We start from the raw sequence: 11,269 nt of genomic DNA on the forward strand, positions 1-11,269 counted from the left end.
GCAAGACCAGTGTGGCGGTGCATAATGCAGCGGTCCAGCATCCTCTCTCCACGGTGTCTCCACACTCGAATCCGACCATCGTGGTGCTGCAGACAGAAGCGTGCCTCGTCAGTAAAGACAACGTCACTCCATTCTGCCGTCCACATCCGTCTGTCATCACACCATTAGCGACGGAGACGTCTGTGGTTCTGCGTCAATGGTAGACGAAGCAATGGACGTCTTGCGGACAGACCACTCTGCTGTAAACGGCGTCGAATGGTACGCGCAGACACTGGATGATGCGTTACAGACGCAATGTGCTGTGCTACGGTTCGGGATGTCACTGAGCGATCCGCCACTGCCCTGTGCACAATTTGCCTATCAGCACGTGCAGTGGTGCACCGAGGTGAATGCGATCGACCACGTCGGTCCGTCGTACCCTCCTGCATCCAACGGTCACATATCCGCATTACAGTTGTTCGGTTTCGTGCAACACGACTAGCGATTTCTCTGTATGATAATCCAAAATCTCGGTAAGCCACTATCCTTCCTCTGTCGAACTCGGATACTTGATCAAACGATGTTCGCTGTTGTCTACGAGGCATAACTGATCGTCTTGTGAAACAACCACAAGGTAAACACACGTGCCGAACGTACACTCGTCGAAATCGCCAAGCCTTAAATGGCGCTATGAGGTGGCGCCACAGGCGCGCGTGATGTGCGTCTGCGCTGAAATTCTAATCAGTTGCATATCTCATCGCTGCAAACCCATGGTGTAAATTTCACTTGATTCGGATGCTTCCTTCAGGGTGTTGCATTTACGGTGGCCAGCAGTGTAGTTGTAGTGTGCGCTGCCGGACGCTTTTATCTCGTAACGTTGCGCCCGCGGTGTTACCCAGGTCTGAACGGGAAATTACAGCACCGTATCAGCGATAAGCGAACGCCGCCTGAGAAGCTATTTTGAGAACCTCGCCCGCGCTCCACTTGGCGAAACAGAAGTTTGCGGATGCGCATGCTGCCTGTGACGTAGCCTTGTGTAAGCAGCCGACTATCTGTCTCAAAGCCACGTGCTAATACGCGAGCAAACAAAATGCGCTCCGGAGATCCGCATTGTTCTTACGGCCGAGTCCACTAGCAAGTAGCTTCTGCAAGGAACTTCTGCAAGCATTGCTGTTCTGTTCACATTAGAACAAAAAATTGCGCAAGTTTACTTCTGCAAGACGCCTGGGCAAATTAATTTCAGGAACTTGACGCAAGTACCTGCAGAAGTGGGTTCACCGGAGTCGCGTTCTCAGATACGCAAGTGAAAGTTTACAGTGCCGTGATCAAAAATTGGAGCAGCTGTCACTGTTGTTGAGCTATTATTGTCGAAGAAAAATCGCGATGAAAGACAAAAAATTGAGGAAAAAGGAAATGTTTGGATGAAGTAATGGATACAGAGGCGTACATACGAGCGTCGTTCAATAAGTAATGCCCCACATTTTTTTAAAAAGCCATTAATATACGGAGACAAACGCCGTTGTTGGTACTTCACGTTTGATGTTTGTTCTGTGCGTCAGTGAAGTTACGAACCGTTCCGGCAGATGGCAGAGCCGTAGTACAGCGGCAAAATGGCGTCTACATACAGGGTATTTCAAAAATGACCGGTATATTTGAAACGGCAATAAAAACTAAACGAGCAGCGATAGAAATACACCGTTTGTTGCAATATGCTTGGGACAACAGTACATTTTCAGGCGGACAAACTTTCGAAATTACAGTAGTTACAATTTTCAACAACAGATGGCGCTGCAAGTGATGTGAAAGATATAGAAGACAACGCAGTCTGTGGGTGCGCCATTCTGTACGTCGTCTTTCTGCTGTAAGCGTGTGCTGTTCACAACGTGCAAGTGTGCTGTAGACAACATGGTTTATTCCTTAGAACAGAGGATTTTTCTGGTGTTGGAATTCCACCGCCTAGAACACAGTGTTGTTGCAACAAGACGAAGTTTTCAACGGAGGTTTAATGTAACCAAAGGACCGAAAAGCGATACAATAAAGGATCTGTTTGAAAAATTTCAACGGACTGGGAACGTGACGGATGAACGTGCTGGAAAGGTAGGGCGACCGCGTACGGCAACCACAGAGGGCAACGCGCAGCTAGTGCAGCAGGTGATCCGACAGCGACCTCGGGTTTCCGTTAGCCGTGTTGCAGCTGCGGTCCAAATGACGCCAACGTCCAAGTATCGTCTCATGCGCCAGAGTTTACACCTCTATCCATACAAAATTCAAACGCGGCAACCCCTCAGCGCCGCTACCATTGCTGCACGAGAGACATTCGCTAACGATATAGTGCACAGGATTGATGACGGCGATATGCATGTGGACAGCATTTGGTTTACTGACGAAGCTTATTTTTACCTGGACGGCTTCGTCAATAAACAGAACTGGCACATATGGGGAACCGAAAAACCCCATGTTGCAGTCCCATCGTCCCTGCATCCTCAAAAAGTACTGGTGTGGGCCGCCATGTCTTCCAAAGGAATCATTGGCCCATTTTTCAGATCCGAAACGATTACTGCATCACGCTATCTGGACATTCTTCGTGAATTTGTGGCGGTACAAACTGCCTTAGACGACACTGCGAACACCTCGTGGTTTATGCAAGATGGTGCCCGGCCACATCGCACGGCCGACGTCTTTAATTTCCTGAATGAATATTTCGATGATAGTGTGATTGCTTTGGGCTATCCGAAACATATAGGAGGCGGCGTGGATTGGCCTCCCTATTCGCCAGACATGAACCCCTGTGACTTCTTTCTGTGGGGACACTTGAAAGACCAGGTGTACCGCCAGAATCCAGAAACAATTGAACAGCTGAAGCAGTACATCTCATCTGCATGTGAAGCCATTCCGCCAGACACGTTGTCAAAGGTTTCGGGTAATTTCATTCAGAGACTACGCCATATTATTGCTACGCATGGTGGATACGTGGAAAATATCGTACTATAGAGTTTCCCAGAACGCAGCGCCATCTGTTGTTGAAAATTGTAACTACTGTAATTTCGAAAGTTTGTCTGCCTGAAAATGTACTGTTGTCCCAAGCATATTGCAACAAACGGTGTATTTCTATCGCTGCTCGTTTAGTTTTTATTGCCGTTTCAAATATACCGGTCAATTTTGAAACACCCTGTACGACTCCCGTTACAAGCAGCGTGCTGTTATTGAATTCTTGTGTGAAGAAAAAGAAACCGTGGTGAACATCCATAAACGTTTGTGTGCAGTGTATGGCGATACTGCAGTTGATAGGAGTACAGTCGGGCGATGGGTAAAGAAAGTCACAGCCTCAGGAGATGCAGAAACAGAGCTCCACGATCAGCCACGCTCGGGACGTCCTGCCACAGCCACTGCTCCAGACATACTGAAGCGTGCGGATGCCATTATTCGTGCCGACCGGCCAATCACAACTCGACAGTTGGCTCTACAGCTGTCGGTCAGCATTGGAATTGCATCTGCAACGATCGAGACTCTCGGATATTCAGAGAGGTGCTCATGGTGGGTTTCACGAATGCTCACAGCGGACCACAGGATTCAAAGAAAGGCCATTTCATCTGAATTGTTGGAGCGTTTTGAGACCGATGGAGAGGCCTCTCTGTCACGGATCGTTGCGGGGGGCGAAAGCTGGGTGCACCACTTTGCGCCGGAAACAAAAAGGCAGTCCACGGAGTGGCATCATCCTCATTCACCACAAAAGAAGAAATTCGAGACAACCCCCTCTGCCAGAAAAGTCACCGTGGCAGCCTTCTGGGATTGTGATGGCGTCATTCTCGTAGATGTGGTGCCAAGAGGATCAACCACCAATTCTTCAGCCCAGAACCACGCGGCTGCTACAGTCGCAGGTTCGAATCCTGCATCGGGCATGGATGTGTGTGATGTCCTTAGGTTAGTTAGGTTTAAGTAGTTCTAAGTCTAGTGGACTGATGAACTCAGATGTTAAGTCCCATAGTGCTTAGAGTCATTTGAACCATTTTGAACCATCAATTCAGAGGCATACATCAAGACTCTGACTAAATTGAAGAGCCGTTTCTGACGTGTTCGATCGGAAATCTTGTTCCAACACAACAGTGCGCGCCCACACGCAAGACTGAGAACAACAGAGCACATCGCCAAATTGGGCTGGACATCATTGCCTCATCCACCCTACAGTCCAAACCTGGCATCCTCGGACTTCCATCTCTTTGGGCCGCTTAAAGATTCTCTACGGGGAACACACTTTGAAGATGACGAAAGTATCAGTCGTGCAGTGAAAACATGGCTACGCCTACAGGTCAAGAGCTTTCACCAGCAGGGAACACATGCTGTTCCACAACGTTGGCGTATGGCCAGAGAAAGTGCTGGAGACTGCTTAGAAAAATAGGACATGGAGAAGACATGTTGATGTATATTGTCACGAAATTCTGACTCTTGGGCATTAGGTATTGTTCAGATCAAAAACTTCCTGAGAATATTGCATGCAAGTTTCGAACATTACTTGTCTATTGTACAAGCAAATATTCGAAAAAAAGGATAGAAAAATCCGGCAAGTTGTATCACCAAGAGATCGTCTTTTATAAGGTACAGTCAAATTAACACGAGAAAGATGAACGAGCTGCGAATAGGACTTGAGCACTGATGGTTTAGTACAGACGTAATTATACAGGGTGAGTCACCTAACGTTACCGCTCGATATATTTCGTAAACCACATCAAATACTGACGAACCGATTCCACAGACCGAGCGTGAGGAGAGGGGCTAGTGTAATTGGTTAATACAAACCATAAAAAAATGCACGGAAGTATATTTTTAACACAAACCTACGTTTTTTTAAATGGAACCCCGTTAGTTTTGTTAGCACATCTGAACATATAAACAAATACGTAATCAGTGCCGTTTGTTGCATTGTAAAATGTTAATTACATCCGGAGATATTGTAATCTAAAGTTGACGCTTGAGTACCACTCCTCCACTGTTCGATCGTGTGTATCGGAGAGCACCGAATTACGTAGGGATCCAAAGGGAACGGTGATGGACCTTGGGTACAGAAGAGACTGGAACAGCACATTAGGTCCACATGCTAACACCTTTTTATTGGTCTTTTTCACTGACGCACATGTACATTACCATGAGGGGTGAGGTACACGTACACAAGTGGTTTCCGTTTTCAATTACGGAGTGGAATAGAATGTGTCCCGACATGTCAGGCCAACAGATGTTCAATGTGGTGGCCATCATTTGCTGCACACAATTGCAATCTCTGGCGTAATGATTGTCGTACACGCCGCAGTACATTTGGTGTAATGTCGCCGCAGGCTGCCACAGTACGTTGTTTCTTATCCTCTGGGGTTGTAGGCACATCACGGTACACATTCTCCTTTAACGTACCCCACAGAAAGAAGTCCAGAGGTGTAAGATCAGGAGAACGGGCGGGTCAATTTATGCGTCCTCCACGTCCTATGAAACGCCCGTCGAACATCCTGTCAAGGGTCAGCCTAGTGTTAATTGCGGAACGTGTAGGTGCACCATCATGCTGATACCACATACGTCGACGCGTTTCCAGTGGGACATTTTCGAGCAATGTTGGCAGATCATTCTGTAGAAACGCGATGTATGTAGCCGCTGTTTGGGCCCCTGCGATGAAGTGAGGACAATGTTTCAAGCGTCAACTTTAGGTTACAATATCTCCGGATGTAATTAACATTTTACAATGCAACAAACGGCACTGATTACGTATTTGTTTATATGTTCAGATGTGCTAACAAAACTAACAGGGTTCCATTTAAAAAAAACGTACGTTTGTGTGAAAAAACATACTTCCGTGCATTTTGTATGGTTTGTATTAAACAATCACACTAGCCCCTCTCCTCACGTTCGGTCTGTGGAATCGGTTCGTCAGTATTTGATGTGGTTTACGAAATATATCCAGCGGTAACGTTAGGTGACTCACCCTGTATATTCAGACATTTCATCAACTCCAGGAATCGAGGATCTGAACGCATTTTGCCTGTTATCGACGCTGATTTTGGCAAAATATCAGTCCTATGGATTCCAAGACTTTCGAGAATGTTTTAATTTCAACTCTGAAGTCGGATAGCAATCGACAAAATAAATATTCGTTTCGTGTGCTGTAATTACTAATTAACAATTTTCTGATTTTTTTTTTCTATTTTTGTTGTGAAACGTTTCTTCTCTCCAGATAGCCGGCAGGAGTGGCCGTGCGGTTCTAGGCGCTACAGTTTGGAGCCGAGCGACCGCTACGGTCGCAGGTTCGAATCCTGCCTCGGGCATGGATGTGTGTGATGTCCTTAGGTTAGGTTTAATTAGTTCTAAGTTCTAGGCGACTGATGACCTCAGAAGTTAAGTCGCATAGTGCTCAGAGCCATTTGAACCATCTCTCCAGATTTCCTGATTCCACGTCAAGGGGATGTAGTGCGCCGGTTTTATTGGGTGAGTTTGTGAGTGTCAAAATGTGACATAAATGGCCCTATCTGTTGATTGCATTGGCTTAGAAGCTGATGTTTATTATTTCACCAGGGAACCGTACACCTTAGTATGTGACATAAATTTGAACTTGATGCGTTTAGTAGATGCTGAGAGAAGTGGCAGACAGACTGGCAACAAAGGACACAAATTTTTTTTTCGCGTGACGTAGTTACAAATTAACAATTTCCTGATGTTTTCTTTTACTTGAACAGTGAAATCTGGCTTCTTGACAAATGTCATGCTTCTAGGTCACCGGAAAGTAGTCTGCAGGTTTTGATGACTGATTATAGGATATAGGTTCCGCCTTTTTTTTTTCAAAAACACTGTTTTTCTTTCTACCCAAACATGTTTCGGCGCCTCTTTGCCATCATCATTGGGTTTTATTTATTGAAAACTATTAAAAGTGAACTTATTTTAGGTTGTAACCGAACTGACAAAGTGAGGCCTGAAGAAAGTTTTTGTTTCTTTTGGTTCTTACCGTGATTTTACATTATACGGGTTTGCAGGACCATCTGTATGGTGTCCAGCATTGATAGCTTGTCATCTGCGAACCAAATAATGGAAATCTGAATTTCATCTGCGAGTTAACACATTCCTTCATTAAAAAAAAAACTGGTTTTGACTTGTCAAAATGTTTTGGGTATATATTCGTCACTACTCACGTTTTTTTGTGACTCATCCTTCTTTTGCGTTCTGAGGGCACTGCACACACGCATTAATGTACTTTGTGTAATTACGTTTTTTATAAGGGCTTTCCACTTCGCAAGACGCGGTATGCATTATGTTGTGTTTCTTAACCCCGTCGGCGTTCATTTGTTCCTGAGAGATAAGCATATGTCCTTAAAACGTAATGACAGTGAAATGAAAGAGACTTTTTGTCATTTTAATATTCAGTTGTTCTATTATTCATAGTCTTTGAGTTCACCATCATAACGTTTTAAGGGCATGCTTTCATCTTTTATTTACCAACGTAAGCCTGTTTTTACTAAATGTGCCGCGATTATTTACTGATCTGTTACAAGATGGCGATTTTATGAGTACATCTGGCATTTCGTGGGGAGCTAATATTTTTCTAAATTTGTGGCCAACTTTGAGCTTGACGACATGTTACGTGTCCTGCAATATACGTTAAGGACATAAAATCAAATACTTGAAAATGGCATAAAACAGCGAAACCTGGGTTGTACTAAAATAAACAATTTCCTTTAAAAAGGATTAGAAGGAAGGTTGTGTTAGTTGTTTGGACAGAGCAGACTGAAAAAATACATGTGTCAAAAAATAATTTTGGAAATTATGGTTTAACTGCCGTATAAGTGAGGCTCATATAGAGGTATTCAGTGTTTGGTTAACAAACTACACTTATTATTTTTACCGCAACATAAATTCACTTTTGTTAGTTTTCATTAAAATAGGTTCGCAGGAGAGCTTCTGTGAAGTTTGGAAGGTAGGAGACGAGGTACTGGCAGAAGTAGTGCTGTGAGGACGGGGCGGGAGTCGTGCTTGGGTAGCTCAGTTGGTAGAGCACTTGCCCGCGAAAGGCAAAGGTCCCGAGTTCGAGTCTCGGTCCGGCACACAGTTTTAATCTGCCAGGAAGTTTCAAAATTGTTTGTGTATTATAAAAAAATATAGGCCATTCAAGTATATAGTAATCACCCCGTATCATTAGGCAAGTATAAAACCGATTTTGTTTCACTGTTGTTACAATAACATTGAAAATAACGGTGGGAGATAGCTGTCACCAGCCCGACCAGTAATGTAACAGAAATCCATGCAATTACTGTGTGGTTGGCTCTTTGAGGGCGCTTATCGTCTGACCCAAATTCTCAACTCATCACACACCCCCATCAAGGGAAACTCCCCACTGCACCCCTCTCAGATTTAGTGCTAAGATGGCCCAATGGCCGGCCCGTCAAAAACTGAACACAGATCAACCATGAAAACACGGAGAAGTTGCACAGAACTGTGAAAAAAGAAGCAAAATACATAGAAACAGCGAACGATCCAAGAAAAAGATGTACAATATAGAGCAGCCTGGAATAGCAACGGCGTAATTGATAATAGGGATGGTCTTGGACTGTAAAGCGGACGAGCCGAGTTCAGAACCCTATTTTGCCATTTGTTTTAATCGTGCTTTTCACATTATGCTCGTCCAGTCATTGGAATGATTGTTCTCTTTATGTAGTCTTGGCAGTTGCCATACTATACATTGGTTAGAGGATATGAGTCGTGTGGTAAGAATACGTTATCGTCGCAAGTAAACATGATGAATAGTGACAGCAGACTAGATACCACATACAGAAATGAAGTCCGCCCCCGGTAGCTGAGTGGTCGGCGTGACGGAATGCTAATCCAAAGGGCCCGGGTTCGATTCCCGGCTGGGTCGGAGATTTTCTCCGCTCAGGGACTGGTGTTGTGTTGTCCCAATCATCATCATTTCATCCCCATCGACACGCAAGTCGCCGAAGTGGCGTCAAATCGAAAGACTTGCACCAGGCGTACGGTCTACCCGACGGGAGGCCCTCGTCACACGACATTTCCATTTATACAGAAATGAAAACAACAAATAAACGGGTGTGAACTATGTTGCAACAAAGGAAGTCTAGGGTCATAACTTCCAAAACGGAATCTATCTTCAAAAACGTAAAAACATATGTTTTGAGAGAGCACAGAGAAACTGTGTGGTTGTGAAACTGTTGCTTCCATTTGTTACAGCTTATGTGACGAACAATGATGTTCTCATCATTTCCGTGGTAGTGTTCACACTCACATTCATGTGTTGTGGTCTTCAGTCCAGAGACTGGTTTGATGCACCTCTCCATGCTACTGTATCCTGTACGAGCTTCTTCATCTCCCAGTAACTACTGCAACCTACCTCCTTCTGAATCTGCTTAGTGTATTCATCCCTTGGTCTCCCTCTACGATTTTTACCCTCCACACTGCCCTCCAATGCTAAATTGGTGATCCCTAGATGTTTCAGAACATGTCCTACCATCCGATCCCTTCTTCTAGTCAAGGTGTGCCATAAATTTCTCTTCTCCCTAATTCTGTTCAATACCGCCTCATTAGTTATGTGATCTACACATCTAATCTTCAGCATTCTTTTGTAGCACCACATTTCGAAAGCTTCTACTCTCTTCTTGTCCAAATTATTTATCATCCACGTTTCACTTCTATACATGAACACAAATACTTTCAGAAACGACTTCCTGACAGTTAAATTTATACTCGTTGTTAACAAATTTCTCTTTCCTTGCCATTGCCAGTCCACATTATATATCCCCTCTATTTCGACCAGCATCAGTTATTTTGCTCCCTAAATAGGAGATCTCATTTACTACTTCAAGCATCTTATTTCCTATTCTAATGCCCTCACCATCACCCAATTAATTAGACAACATTCCATTATCCTCGTTTTGCTTTTGTTGATGTTCATCTTATATCCTCACATTCATACAAACACCTAAATCGCGCAAGGAGGCATATCTCACTCACTTATCAGGCGTAGAAGTTAGGTGTGTCGATAAGAGATTCCTGTCATAAGACAGACGTACTGTGACTAATGCCGTGTATGACACACCAGACGTGTTTTCCGGTGGAGGATTCGGTTGACCTGTCGCCTTGTTATCAAACGTATGCTTTCCCCATTCCAAAGCTGCTTCTTTTTGGCTGCTAACAGAGTAGTTGTGCTGACACAAATTTGAATACAGCTAAAAAAAATGGCAAAAGAGATGTTTGAACACGTTTCGCCCGCTTTTCCAACACGGTGACCATTTAAGCACGACACTGTTGCCGTTTCAGGCTGCCTTACACTTGCTTTTTGTGCTTGGAGCATTCACTGTTTCTATTTTGATTTTTTTTTTTTTTCACAGTTCAGTACACCTTCTCCCTGTTTTCATTCTGTGTTCGGGTTTTTATGGGCTGGCCTCTAAGCTGTCTTACTACTGAATCTCTGGCGCGGGGGGAGGGGAAGGGGGAGGGGGGAGAGGTGTAATGGGGAGTTTCCCTTGAAAGTGGCGTCCCTGTCATTTACTTCACTTGCTAGCAGCGCTGCCGTATTCCTGCCGCGCTTGGCGCGGAATGCCCTCTACTTCCTCGGCGTGGATTAGTCACTCTCGCCGTCTGGGAAGAGAAAGGTCAGCACCGTGACGTCGCAGCTGCCTGTCACGTGACAGTCCGCCTAGTAGCATGATAGCAGCACGGGCAGCGTGCATGCCTCCATTACATTGCAAACACGAGTTGCCCAGGCGTTCGACGGCTCGCCGCTCTGATGCTGTTGTTGTTGTGGTCTTCAGTTCTGAGACTTGTTTCGTACAGCTCTCCATGCTACTCTATCCTGTGCAAGCTTCTTCATCTCCTAGTACCTACTGCAACCTACATCCTACTGAATATGCTTAGTGTATTCACCTCTTGGTCTCCCTCTACGATTTTTACCCTCCACGCTGACCTCAAATACTAAATTGGTGATCCCTTGATGCCTCAGAACATGTCCTACCAATCGATCCCTTTTTCTAGTCAAGGTGTGCCACAAACTCCTCCCCAATTCTGTTCAATACCTCCTCATTACTTATGTGATCTACCCATCTAATCTTCAGCATTCTTCTGTAGCACCACATTTCGAAAGCTTCTATTCTCTTCTTGTCCAAACTATTTATCGTCCACGTTTCACTTCCATACATGGCTACACTTCATACAAATACTTTCAGAAACGACTTCCTGACACTTAAATCTACACTCGATGTTAATAATTTTTCTTCTTCAGAAACGCTTTCCTTGCCATTGCCAGTCTACGTTT

This window comes from Schistocerca nitens, chromosome 12 (assembly GCF_023898315.1).
Source record: "Schistocerca nitens isolate TAMUIC-IGC-003100 chromosome 12, iqSchNite1.1, whole genome shotgun sequence".
NCBI classification, from domain to species: Eukaryota; Metazoa; Arthropoda; class Insecta; order Orthoptera; family Acrididae; genus Schistocerca; species Schistocerca nitens.